This window comes from Saccoglossus kowalevskii, chromosome 22 (genome assembly GCF_978046115.1).
Source record: "Saccoglossus kowalevskii chromosome 22, keSacKowa6.1, whole genome shotgun sequence".
NCBI lineage: Eukaryota > Metazoa > Hemichordata > Enteropneusta > Harrimaniidae > Saccoglossus > Saccoglossus kowalevskii.
Genome location: NC_140662.1, coordinates 7,880,674 through 7,893,436, shown reverse-complemented (window position 1 = coordinate 7,893,436; position 12,763 = coordinate 7,880,674). Strand labels below are relative to the sequence as shown.

Here is a 12,763-nt window from a genome sequence, read left to right as displayed (position 1 = left end):
GTAACAATTCGTTTATACAGTTTGTAGCAATTTCCATTCACATATTTGCATCAGTGTGGTTGTCTATATATTATATATTAAGTTGATTTTGTGTTGTTAATTTGTTGTAGTAGTTTAAATGACTGATAACTTTGATGTATCTACCATAGTACCAATTCGCGGTAAGTGTCAACTTCGTTCAGTTGAAAAACGCGGATTAAATTATGTCGCGATGGGCGTGCCGTTACGTTGGCTCCGTTGAATAAAAAAGAAAACATGAACATTACAATTTCCCCCGAAACAATAGTTTAATGTTATGTAGGTCATGCCAAATAAGATATCACATCGCTATGATCTGACCAAACTTTGAAATCTAATATGTAAATATATATTTTCTAAAAAGGTTGATTTACAGAGATAACATGAGGTTCTGTGACCAGTATTTCCGAATTTGTCGAGAGCCCTCTTATAAATGAACTCGGGCTGTCCCTTTCCGTGTTCTAGTGCCTGGTTACACGCACCTCCATGGCAGGCGTAGCTACACACACGCCTTTACGTCGACGCCAAATATACACTATGATCACTACATTGCCGATTATAGGTACGTGTTACACACATGATATACACTCTAATATACAACAACTTGACAATTAAAGTCATACGTATTCTACGTTTTGAGAAATCGCCGCCGAGGACTGTGCTGTCTTCATGCAAAATTGCTCAAGATGGCGGCCATTTTCTCGAATCATGTTTCGAAGTGGCATGTTGACGTCGTCACCTAACTACTGCTTTTGTGCATCACACATTTACACAAAAAGACACGAGTCGTTGAAATAGCGTATTTCATACAATCGTGCGAGATTATTAAGTGTCAAATGTGTTTCAAAGTGGCGTTCACGGCGACGACCATCGGTACATTTTTCAGTTAATGTGTGTCTAGAAATTCAAGATGGCGGACCGCAATGTACATTGTTTGAAATACTGTCACGCATTTCACTTGTCAGCACGGAGAACTGACACCACACTGCGTTTTTAAAATATTCAATAACACCCGAATCAAACAAGTAGACAGTCAGCTTCGTTGTTCAATAAATTGTCGGGTTAATATTTCTTCTGAGGCCACTAGTACACATAAATTCGGTGCTTTTCAGGCCAATTCAGTTCAACATGGCGTCTTTGCCCAGTTCTTTATCAAGTCGTGCTTATTATTCGTTTCTCGCGTGAGACATTCACACCACGTGCAGTCAGTGCTTTCAAATGATCAAAAATTGGACTAGCTCTGAAAAATCACTAATAATTGTGGTAATATTTAATATTAATGTAGTATTTTCGGCTACTCAAGACAGTCAATGGATTACGTTTTTCTTCAATCTGTTTGAATGTGGTTACACCCCCATTTTCAAATGGCAATCCAACATGGCTTCTAAGTGCATAACTCGAGACTATGAGATCAACATGTTTTATAAATAACATCTACAAATTCACTAACCAAATTCTAGTGCATCTATGATCAACAAATGTTTACACAGCCTAAGAATTTTAACCAAACAATTAGGATAACAATCTTTTATTAACATTTTTGTATAAACAAGCAGAGAAGGGTGGGAAAAGCTCATGTCGTTTGATTGCAAGAAGAAGGGTCTTGACCTTTGCAAAAATCAGTCCAGTAAACACCCTTTATTACTTGTTTTTCAAGAATGTTTTGTGTAAATTGTATGCATTTAATCGTCATATACCATTATTCAATATCTTGGTTTTACACTTTTGATATTGCTACCAGTGACGAACCTTGAGAGGTTAATAAGGTTAATAATATAATAAATTAAATTTTAGGTAGAATGAGTACAGTCAAAATTATTAGATATTAGGTTAAATTATTTGAACATCCACTCTGCCAATCACTTAGATTTCTTTAAATTATGGTTTCTCTAAAAACAGGGCTTGAACTTCAAGTTGAATTCTCACTTTGCAATTACTGTAAAATGACTAATTTTTCACTGGGTTTAAATTTCACTGATTTGCCATTTCAGGCACATTCAGTGGGTTTTAAATTCACGGTTTTATTATTTAGATAAAGTGTTCTATGCTAAATTTTACATATTCACTGGGTTTTAATTTAGCACATTTTCCAATCAGCGAAATAAGCCAAATTAAAACCCAGTGAATAATTAACCCCTTTACAGTACATGAAAATCACTGACTCTAACAGCTAAATACATAAAATAAGGCCGTTTTATCTAAGTAGATATAAGTAGATATTTTCTCGCTCATTTGATTTTGGGAGCACTGGGTATCCTGTCGCAAAAACAATCTTTACCTACAATGTTGTGGACCTTCATTGATTTTGAAGGACAACTCGGGGAGTATCTATTGTTTACAAATCTAGCTTGATTTAAAAATATTAGAGTTACATAAATTAATATTCTGGGTAATCTCTTGAAAATAGTTTTCGTGATTGTACATACCAACTACTTTCCTGATGAATAAACTTCACCATAACCTTAATAATTTGAAAAACCTACACTAAAATTGACTAAACATGAAGAAAATGCCCCGAAAGTCTGAATGAGCGAAATAGTAAAATCGGGATTACCATCATTCATGGATGCACATTTTGTCATGCATGCATAAACAAACTATGACATCATGGCAAGTTACTGTTTGATGATTTGAGTTACGTGTTCTCCACAAATAAAATTTGAAGAGGGGCGCTAATTTGCATAAAATTAGCATATTTTATTTGCATATAATTAGCATACTAATCAAACATTTCAAGGAAAATTCTTAGCACTTTTATATTTACATCAACCTTAAATACTGTGTACAAGTACTATATTACTATATCATTCATTTCTTTTAAATTTCTTTCAAATATTTTCATTTTCATAAGTTTTATAATGCACTGACATATTGTAATAGTTGAAAAACCCAAGTAATAAGAAGAAAAATATTTTCACATAACAAAATTACCGTTTAAAATAAAAAATAAAAAATCGAATCCGATGACTGTAAATAAATTGATCATTATGTTGATTGCATTATGGGTATTGAGGACAAGTAACAAGCAATTGGACCAATAAATTGTTGTTGGTTCTTCTGTTCTTAAAGGGGAACCGCTCAATTCATTGGATTGCACTAAGTGCTCATGGGTAATTAACTCCGCCTCTGTCCACTGAGTAAATGAATGCTTATCTTTCCCCCTGTACCGCTAATCCCACAAAACAACAACTGATATAAACATCCTAAGAACGGATTACAATTTGCTTGTTTAAATATAACATAGCAATTGAATTTCAAACAAATACAGAGCAGTCTTCATGTGCTATGAATTGAAACATCGCGCGCTCCGTAATTTATACATCGTCAGAAAAATATGACGCGGAACTAATTCAAGTTGATAATGGCCAACAAGAAAAGGCAGCAGTCCACCGGATACACACAACCAGATTGTTGCTAAACGGTCTCAAAGAAAATCCGCCGACTCAAGTTTATTTGTCTGTTTTCGTTGCGTCGGTCTATTGACGGTACTGATCTCGTATACAGTAAACCAGAGAATGAAACTTCCTATGCACATTCTGTATACATACTACTCCTCCAGACTGCTAATATAACAAGTGTGAAAACACAAAGTCAAGGACTTCGTTTTTCATATTTCCGTCACAAATCGGTAAACAGAACGTGTATTTACTATTACCTTCAAATTTTCATATAATATTGACTAATTGGTAAAGGCGACAATAAAAAAGTGTACTGTATATTATAAGTACAGGTTATTACACGGAAATATCAAAATCATTAGTAAAGAAAAGTCGTCGTGACATCACGGGCTTATCTTGTAACCTGTTTACGACACTCATGTGGAAAATCAAAATGTACAGCCTTGTCTTCCGTGAAGCCTAACCCGTATGTACACGGGTGGTACCGGCTTGTATCTCGTGTGAGATTTGAGTTCTTGTGATCTGGTGGGTGAACGTCGGGTTGATTTTACAGTCAAAATCAAATGAGCGGTGAGGGGGAGAAGAGCGTTCTGTCAAAACAATTTTACCGTAGACTCAATTTTAACGACCAATCTGCAGCGTTGTATTTATTATAAAATCGACGTTGTAACAACCCTGCGTTACAACCAACAGGCAAAGCTGGCTGGGTGACGGTCAAAGTCTGTGCAACAACAACGCCACTGTCAGACGTGGATTGTATAAAAAACACTGGACAATGTGTGATAGACGCAATACATGGAAAGATGGGTGATACCTCCAGCGTAAAGAAAACCTGATGCGTGTTGAAGGCAGTGTTCTCCCCAGGCCTCTGAAGCGACACGGTACCGTGACGCTTGGACACTCGGTCGTGATGCTTGCCCTTTGTCCGTGACGCTTGGTCACTCAGCCGTGATGCTTATGTTTTTGTTTACAAGTGTCAGTCTCATCTTGCACGTATTTAAAACAATAACATGTATTGATCAATTTAGGTAATCCCGCTTTTGTTAGCCATACAAAGACAGTGATAAAAAAGTCTGCAATATGTTGCGAAGTCTTTCAAAGGTGCAGAGCCTCCAAATCAAAAAAAAAATAACTAGAATAGCAATAATTTGCCCATTGCACGCAACGGCAACAATGTGACAAAATAAGTCACGGCGTACGTCGGGAAGATCAACCCCGATTTGCTGCACTCTGATTTGTTATCACTCAATCGCTGGTGACATTATTTACTCCAAAATTAAAAAAAGAACAAGTGAAATTAAGTCGCATTGGAAAGAAAAGTATGAATAATTCAACAGCAGACGAGACGGGATGAGACAAAACAAACTCTGACCTCTGGAAATACCCCATTCATAGGGTACCTTAGTACAGAAAAACGCCGCCCTAAGGCGACATAATGCACGTTGCAACATTGTGACCGATGCATGCTGGGCTATCAGGGGTTCTGATCGAGGTAACAAAGATGGCGGCGCAGAATGCATGATTTTCCGCGATGTTTAAAAACATCTCGTTGGCAATTTAGATGTAATGCTTATGATAATCATCAATGAATCGTTTTAATAAACAATTTGTGTATTTCACACCAAAAAGTCAGATACCGATGATCGCAATAGCAGCGGTGAATACCCGTCCAACGCAATGCCGTCAGCTGACAATGTTACGGTGATCGTAGCGTTGTACTCACAAGGTATATTGCAATGAAAAATCGCCGAACTGCCATTGTAGAATTTTTTTTTTAATTATTGATTTATTAATTTCAACATATTTCGATATCTTGCCGACTTTATATATTTAACCAAAAAATGTTTTCCCCGACGTTTATATGAACCGACAGTGACATGGGCACTAAAACTTGTACACAATGATGAACCAGTTACATCCATGGATAACAGTATATTCACTGACTGGCTATAACACAAGTTTTTCAATTTTTTTTTCCTTTTTATGATGTTCCATTTCAAACTTTATTTGACTTGATACAAAAACAAAAAATACAATGCAGTAAAATGATATAAAATTTATCAGATATAAAAATATCTTGTCTTTAATTAATTGTAGATTGACAATATTTGTTGGGAAAAACTGATTATTATGCAAATAAAAAATATGCAAATTAGATGCATTGTTATGCAAATTGGCCGTGATGCTTGACATGAAGTCTGGGGAGAACACTGGAAGACATGAACGAAAACGATCTATTGTGAAAATTATGAATTTGTGTTGTCTGGGCACCGTTTCGTCCTACAGTCAAATACAGAAACAAAAACTGATTTATTTTCTTATGCCAAGACCTGGTTGTTCATGCATTTCAAGCATGGCATATTTACTTCTTGTACTCTGTAATGTGTGCTGTGGAAACATCTGATTTCGCAGTTTTGAGCTGTTGAAGTATTTCGCGAAAAAGAAAACAAAGGGTAACACCATACGAAGCAGTCAATGTCTTGTTGATATCCGAAACTTGGAACCTCTAACAGAACGGTTATTTCCTGCACGCCTACCAGTATTACACAACTACCATTTGCAGCTCATTGCAGTCTGACACTTATTCACTGTACCCCTTCTTTTTTCCAGACTGTCTGGAAAGTTATACAAAAAGTCATCCCTTAGAAAACAAGTCTTTGCCGTACGATCAAAAGAAAAATGTCCACATAGTAGTAACCAACATTGTTCTGGCATTCCTAAAAATAAATTAAAAAAAAAAAACGAACACTGCATTGCTTAGTAGCAAATAATCACGGTAACGCAATCCGATCATGCTGCGTTTCACAATTACATGTATTATTATTACTTGGTAGTGATTATTACGGTAATAAAGTAAAAAAAGTAAATTCGTTGAATTGTTCTGAAATGCAGGTAAATTTCAATTTAGTTTCATCGTACGCGAATGACTCCGGTCGCATGCAAATGCTCGACACCTGATACGTCAAATGGCTAATCAGCCAATCAAAATACTCGGTGATGCCAACGTGTTCAAATACCAACACGGTGATACGGTGATTACGGTGATAACAGCTCATTGTCGAAGTAAAGCTTCACCTATTCACGCTAACCACAATAAACATTGTACTCTTGAATAGACGTCAATGACTACGATAACATTTGTAAGATTGTGGGTCAGGAGTGAGTGTTGTTTTGACTTAGGTATTGTGTTTTACATTCCAACAGGAAATTTTTGCGTGGTTTTAATTGAAAGCCTGTAACCTAATGTTAATGACATTGTTTACTGTCTTACATCGTCATGTTCCAGTGTTACCGATGGTTAGACATAGACAAACTACGTAACGATAATGCTGTTTGCCGGGGCTGTTTGTAAACCAACAAGCTTTGTAGATTGAATAAACATCTAGGGGATTTACATTTCGTTTACTCAAACTGTGATTGACAGGCATTTTGCATACATTAGCCACCATTTTAAACTCGTGATTTTCACTGGTCGCGGCACGTTTCGACCAAAAATAACAACATTTATACATCAAAAGCCCAACCAGATGAGTGTAATCGCTAGCGTACATATTCATGCCCCCGTGGATATGTATTTGGAACCACAGCTTGATCTTCAAACATCGTAAATGGCACATTTCACGGAGCTCCCGCCACGATGTTAGCAGCTTGGTTCGGATAAGCATACTAATACGGTGGCCATCTTGACCCTTATTTATAGTATCGGTTCCCCTTTAAGTATCTAAGCTAATTCAGGAATGATGAGGGAGCTTGTTTTGACTCCCCCCATTGCGTGATTAACGCAATGCTTGTGACAATCACTTCACGCATCTAGCCATTGTTTTTTGTTTATTTATTCAGCCAGTTTTTCCCCAGACATCCAATCCATTGTCCTAGTTGTCACCTATGCCACTATCTGTCTCTTAGTTCTTTGTTTTATCGCCTGTCAATTAATAAGAGGTCTCTCAATAACGTCGTCGGGACATCTTCCGGGACTCGTGAAACAGCTGTTCACTGAAAACAAAGGAGGGTGCTACAAATTGAAGAGGGGCACCCCTCTTAAACCCCTCGTGGAGAACACTGGAGTTACATGGCTTAGCATTCAGGTGTAATGTATGACATAGAAATAAAATATAGATTAACATTTAGTGTTCCATTGCTTCCCTAACCCTAATTAACTAATTTGTAATTTCCGTCGCGCGGTGAATAAAAAACAAAGTAAGTCACAATATTGTCATAAGAGGGCTGAACAATTTTCAACCTCATTTTCGCCATTTTGTGGTCACTTCAATCAAAGACGAAGTTAGTTCAGTAATGATTATTTATAAATAGTTGATTATACCATATTTGTGTCACATGTGAATATTCATCCAGAAGCATGTATGTACTGATTTTATTGATAATATCGTATTTTTGAGCGATAACTACGGACCCCTATTCTACACTAACGCCATATTCTGAATTAATGTCTCCATATCCAACCAGAATCTCAACATTTGATGGTTTACACATTTGTCAAGTGTGAATGCAACTTTTAACGCCTACAAATACTAAGGACTACACAAATGTTAGGCTGTTATTTTGTTCCCATTTCATTGCACTTGGCACAACATTTAGGCATTCCCATTATCTTCATAACTTTCATAATTTTATAGACCAATAATGTTTTTCAAAGGACGTTGATGCACAATGTGTTTGATTGGCTGATTGGATTCAACTGCCATAAAAATATATAAATATTTATAAAGGTATATTTTATAAAGAGAATGCCTTTGTTTGGCTGAGAGTACTCCGTAGCAATTATTTGCTCACGCAATTTAATTAATTTGTGGAGCAGAGTACTGTGAAATACTTTTTAGCATGGATTTTAGGTAGTATTGCATAAAATATAATTCATCCAATGCATTCATGACTATTAGTGAGCTTTGGAGTAAGTGTCATGAACGATACAAGTAGACGCAAAACAAACTACAAAATATCAACACACAATCAGATTTCAAAAACAAGAAAACAAAAACAGAAAATTTGAAATGAGGTTGCAAGGCTGATAAAAATGAGACAAACATTGACCCCTGGAACTACCTCATTCATAGTACTTTAGTACCGAAGGAGACCGCCCATGATGATACAACGCATGTTATGACATCACTACTGATGCTGGTTGGTAGAGGGGATTTTGATCGAGGTAACCAAAATGGCAGCACAGAGAGCGTGCTTGTTCCATGATGTTTAAAAACAACGTTTTGTTTAATATTTACAATTTTTAATTAACAGAGGATTCTACATTTGTGTATTTTGGCACTATCAAGTCAGATAGTGATGATCACAACAGCAGTGCTGAATGCCAATTACAGTGCTATGCTGTCAGCTGGTAACATAATAATGATCATAGCGTTGCATTATGGATCATTGAAAAATTGTTGACTTAATTTCTTTAGTTTCGTCCACAGTGCAAAAACAGTAAAATCTATGCACCAAGAGAACAATAGAAATGTTGACACTGCTATCAGACTTTTTACTCATATGCACAAATAAATTTCTACAAAAATAAATTGTCCTACCGAGCTGAATATGTCCATCGTCAGCAAATTGATATGCCCTTAATGGCCCTTAATGGCCCTTAATCTATGAACCACATTTTGTCTTTGATGACATACGTGCATGCCAGTTTTTTTATGTGTACACACAGCTTCACTCACATTCTCAGATTGTATTAATTTTTTGCATAAATAAACGGTAACCTCAGACCTAGATATAATTATCGATTATGTTATCTGGACATACATGAGATAACATCATTTCAGTTCTAACTTTTCCCATATGGATTTCTACTGCTTCTGTCAATTTTGACTTGTATATGAGAGCACTGTAAAATCTGTATTAGAAGCCGCTGCTTAAACTGGTACAATGCAACAGAGGGGATGCGGCTTAATTTAATTTTTGGTTCTCAATTATTCAAAAATAATAGGTGCGACTTCTTTTCTGGATGTTTCTTCTAATACAGATTTTACATTACTTGACATAAACTACATTTACATGTAACTGGCCAGAATGTATAGTGTTTTCACTGTTAGAAATATTCATAATATAAGGTCAATAAAATAAGTTTGTAAGTTTGTGAAAATTTGTCTATTGCAAAAATTAAATTAAAGTAAAATTTAATATAATAATATAATAATAATATAAAATTTGACTTATTTGCAGTTCCACAATTTATGAGAAAATATAGTAGTATCCATAATAAATTCCATTTAATTCATTCATTACTAACATTTTCTGAACAGTAGGCACAATCCAATTAAGAATCAGCAATTGTCGTCTGACGCCTTGTTATATTTCTTCTGTGACATCAGAACTGTTGGAGCTCAGGCCATCAATTTATCTCTATTTTTCTGATTAAAAACTGCCTTAGAATTGTAGTTCAGTTTACAAAATGAACTAATTGGTCATTACAGAATGCATGTGAGGTAAACATGTGTCTATAACATGGGAAGATTAGATAATCTCATGATATACTGAACAGGACAGGAATAACGATACACACATATGCTATTGTAGTAGTGTTAACACTACATAAAGTACTGGCTAAGATTCAAGCTAATCTCATGTTTGCATATCGACCCAATTGTGTTCACACACAGGAGAAAACAGTGGTTAGCACAGGCCAAGGATCACCCAAACTTGTTGAAAGTATATAAAAATCTTCAGTCATTTTAGCTATGATTACTTGGATACAGTAACTAGGAGGATGTACGATTATAAAACAATACCAAAAAAATTCAGAATAACAGGAAGTAGCACAAAGTTGCATCATCGATTCATTTTTTCTCAAGAACAATATCTCTTGATGTGCTCGCGTTGATTGTCTTGTCGGAAATGGCATACTAAAATGAATGGTTATGAATATACGGTACCAGTCATAGTAAATAGTCCAAATAAACATCAAACACAATGGCATTTCGGGTTCTTAGCCCGACCTAAGCGTTCATGCATACTTTGTTAGCCTGTGCTAAAAATCTCGACTGGGTCTTAAAAGAAGGCCAGATTTAATTTTCACTTACTGACTTTTAGCCTTTCTTAGCCAGTGCTCTGCGTTCACACACATTTTCTTAGCACGGGTTCAGGTATTTGACCTCTTAGCCTATGCTAAGTATCTCTGATGTACACTACTTATATTAGCTTGGCTGGAATTGTACACACTTCTTAACACAGGCTAAGAGGTCAAAAATGTTAGCCTGTGATAAGAAAACATACACCAACTTTTAGTATGGGCTAAATGTGACCCATATTCAAGACCCGGTCTATACCCTCGAGACTTTGTTATTTTGCAATCTGCACTTACTGTACTGAGAAATCAAAATTAAAGTGGCATTCAGCCTTCGTAGGCTGTTAAAACTCACTATATAGAATCTATTGAGAGGATTTATGCTTACGAATATGCACGGATAGCGAGAAATGGACAGTAAGCAGTGGATTCATCAGCAGTACACAACTAACCAAAGCCTACCGATTGTTATCGATTCAATCCACGTCTTTCAGGTGCTTTGTTATAGACTGATGATTTGTATATTCTTAAAGGGGCACCTTCCAGTTTAAGCCTACTCTCACAACAAATTTACTTTCTGGATTAAAATAACAATGGATAACAAAATATAGATTAACATTGTAAACAATATAAACAATAGTGTCCCATGATTCTTTGGTGCAATCCATGGGATTGAACGATTCCCCTTTAACAAGTTTGATAATCCCTTATTTATCAGTGCTAACTTTTTTTCCCATGCCATGCCAGAACACAACTTGGTCTAGCCAATATGCACTTATGTGATTAACTTTAGCCTATACTATAGTGTAACACAACCATAGAGCACAGCGATACATTAAATAACAAAAATATAATTTCCATTTGTATACCATAAGTTCCCTTCACTGAGTGTAGTGAGAGAATAACACAGACACGTACACTGTTCAGATGCTACCAGAGAACTGATTTTAATTAGACAAAGAATGTTGCAAACTAGGAACTTGTTTACATTAATGTCATGACAAGGACATATCTGGCATCTACAACAGTCACATAAACCAGGAAATGGTACATGTATGAACTGTGTGTCTTTCACATCAATACACCCCCCCCCTATTCCACACTCCAGGCCTGCAGATACATTAAAAGTAAATATCAATAGTGTAATAAAAGCAAAATATTGAATACTTGTTGAAGAAAGCAACATAAAAGCGAATAACATAATTTTTCTGAATCACAATAATAGTACCATGGTAAAAGAAATCAGATAACGAACTTAATCTAAAGGTATACCTGATAGCAAATTCTCCAAACATAAAATCAAACGAATAAGTATGAAAAACATTCACAAAATAATTTACGATATAGAATAATATATTGTCTATATACAAAAAAAATGTATATCTACTGAAAAAAAAACAATTTAAGTCACCGCTTTGTCATGAAGTAAAGCCATTCTCTTCTTTCAACCCAGGTGATAATTGTTATACTGTACAAATGTATTTTCATGCACATAGGATGCAGGGAAAATAGACAACAGCAGTAAATACCATGAGGTCTATTTCAAAAATATCGTACCCCTGGTAATGGTAGCAGACGACCATTTCCTGGCGTTTTATCTGTTCCACTTTCCAAGGAAAGTTCTAAAACAGTGACAATGTTGAGCCAAGAAATTTTGTTCTCATTTGACCTCAAGAAAATAACTGTCCTAGAGTTACGTATGGGTTAGCAAGCTAAATCCCAGGAAAATTAACTTCAAACAGACAAATTTTGACACGGCTTTCCACTGGTGATAGGTTTGGTTGCGTGATATATGGAAATACTGTACTTTTATCAACTTTTATTTGCAATGCTATTTGGCATTCCATTTGTGTTATGCAAGTCTATGGGAGGAACCATACCTTTTCTGTGTCAGTAAAAATCCTAATATCTGAAAATAACAAAAGTATATCAGAAATGACTAACAGGGTAGGGAAGATCAGTATAAATGCTTTTCTATTAATTTAAAAAACTTGCCGGACTTTTTGGAACTTGGGAATATTTCGGAAGACGTTGAACACTTGGAGTTGGTAAACTCAAAGTACCAGTACATATGCATCCCCCAGCCATGATGACGATCTGAATTTTCTTGTATGACCTAAGTTCCTGTTTTGCAGATTTTTGAAATAGACACTTGCCCCAACATCATGAGGTTGAATGGAATGATCGGTATATCTGCCACTTCACTGTCATCACCGACACTTTCATCTTTGTCATCATCATCATCATCAGACCAAAATGCCATTATTTTCTTTTCTATCATGGAAATATTGTTGATACGGCAGTCGTCGCTGTCTGTTGCTAC

The 12,763-nt window shown here is 35.8% G+C and overlaps 1 protein-coding gene across 2 annotated transcripts in view; it reads left to right on the top strand.

Annotated features, from left to right (window-relative positions):
* The window catches only part of LOC100369661 (uncharacterized), a 43,781-nt gene that overhangs the window by 829 nt on the left and 30,189 nt on the right, over positions 1-12,763 (top strand). The window contains exon 1 of one of the 2 annotated variants that reach the window (XM_078008199.2): positions 439-580. The exons of the other annotated variant lie outside the window; for it this stretch is intronic. The gene's annotated coding sequence lies outside the window, so the exon portion shown is untranslated. Of the gene's footprint in view, positions 1-438; positions 581-12,763 lie in introns of those variants that run through there. 2 annotated transcript variants of the gene reach the window in all.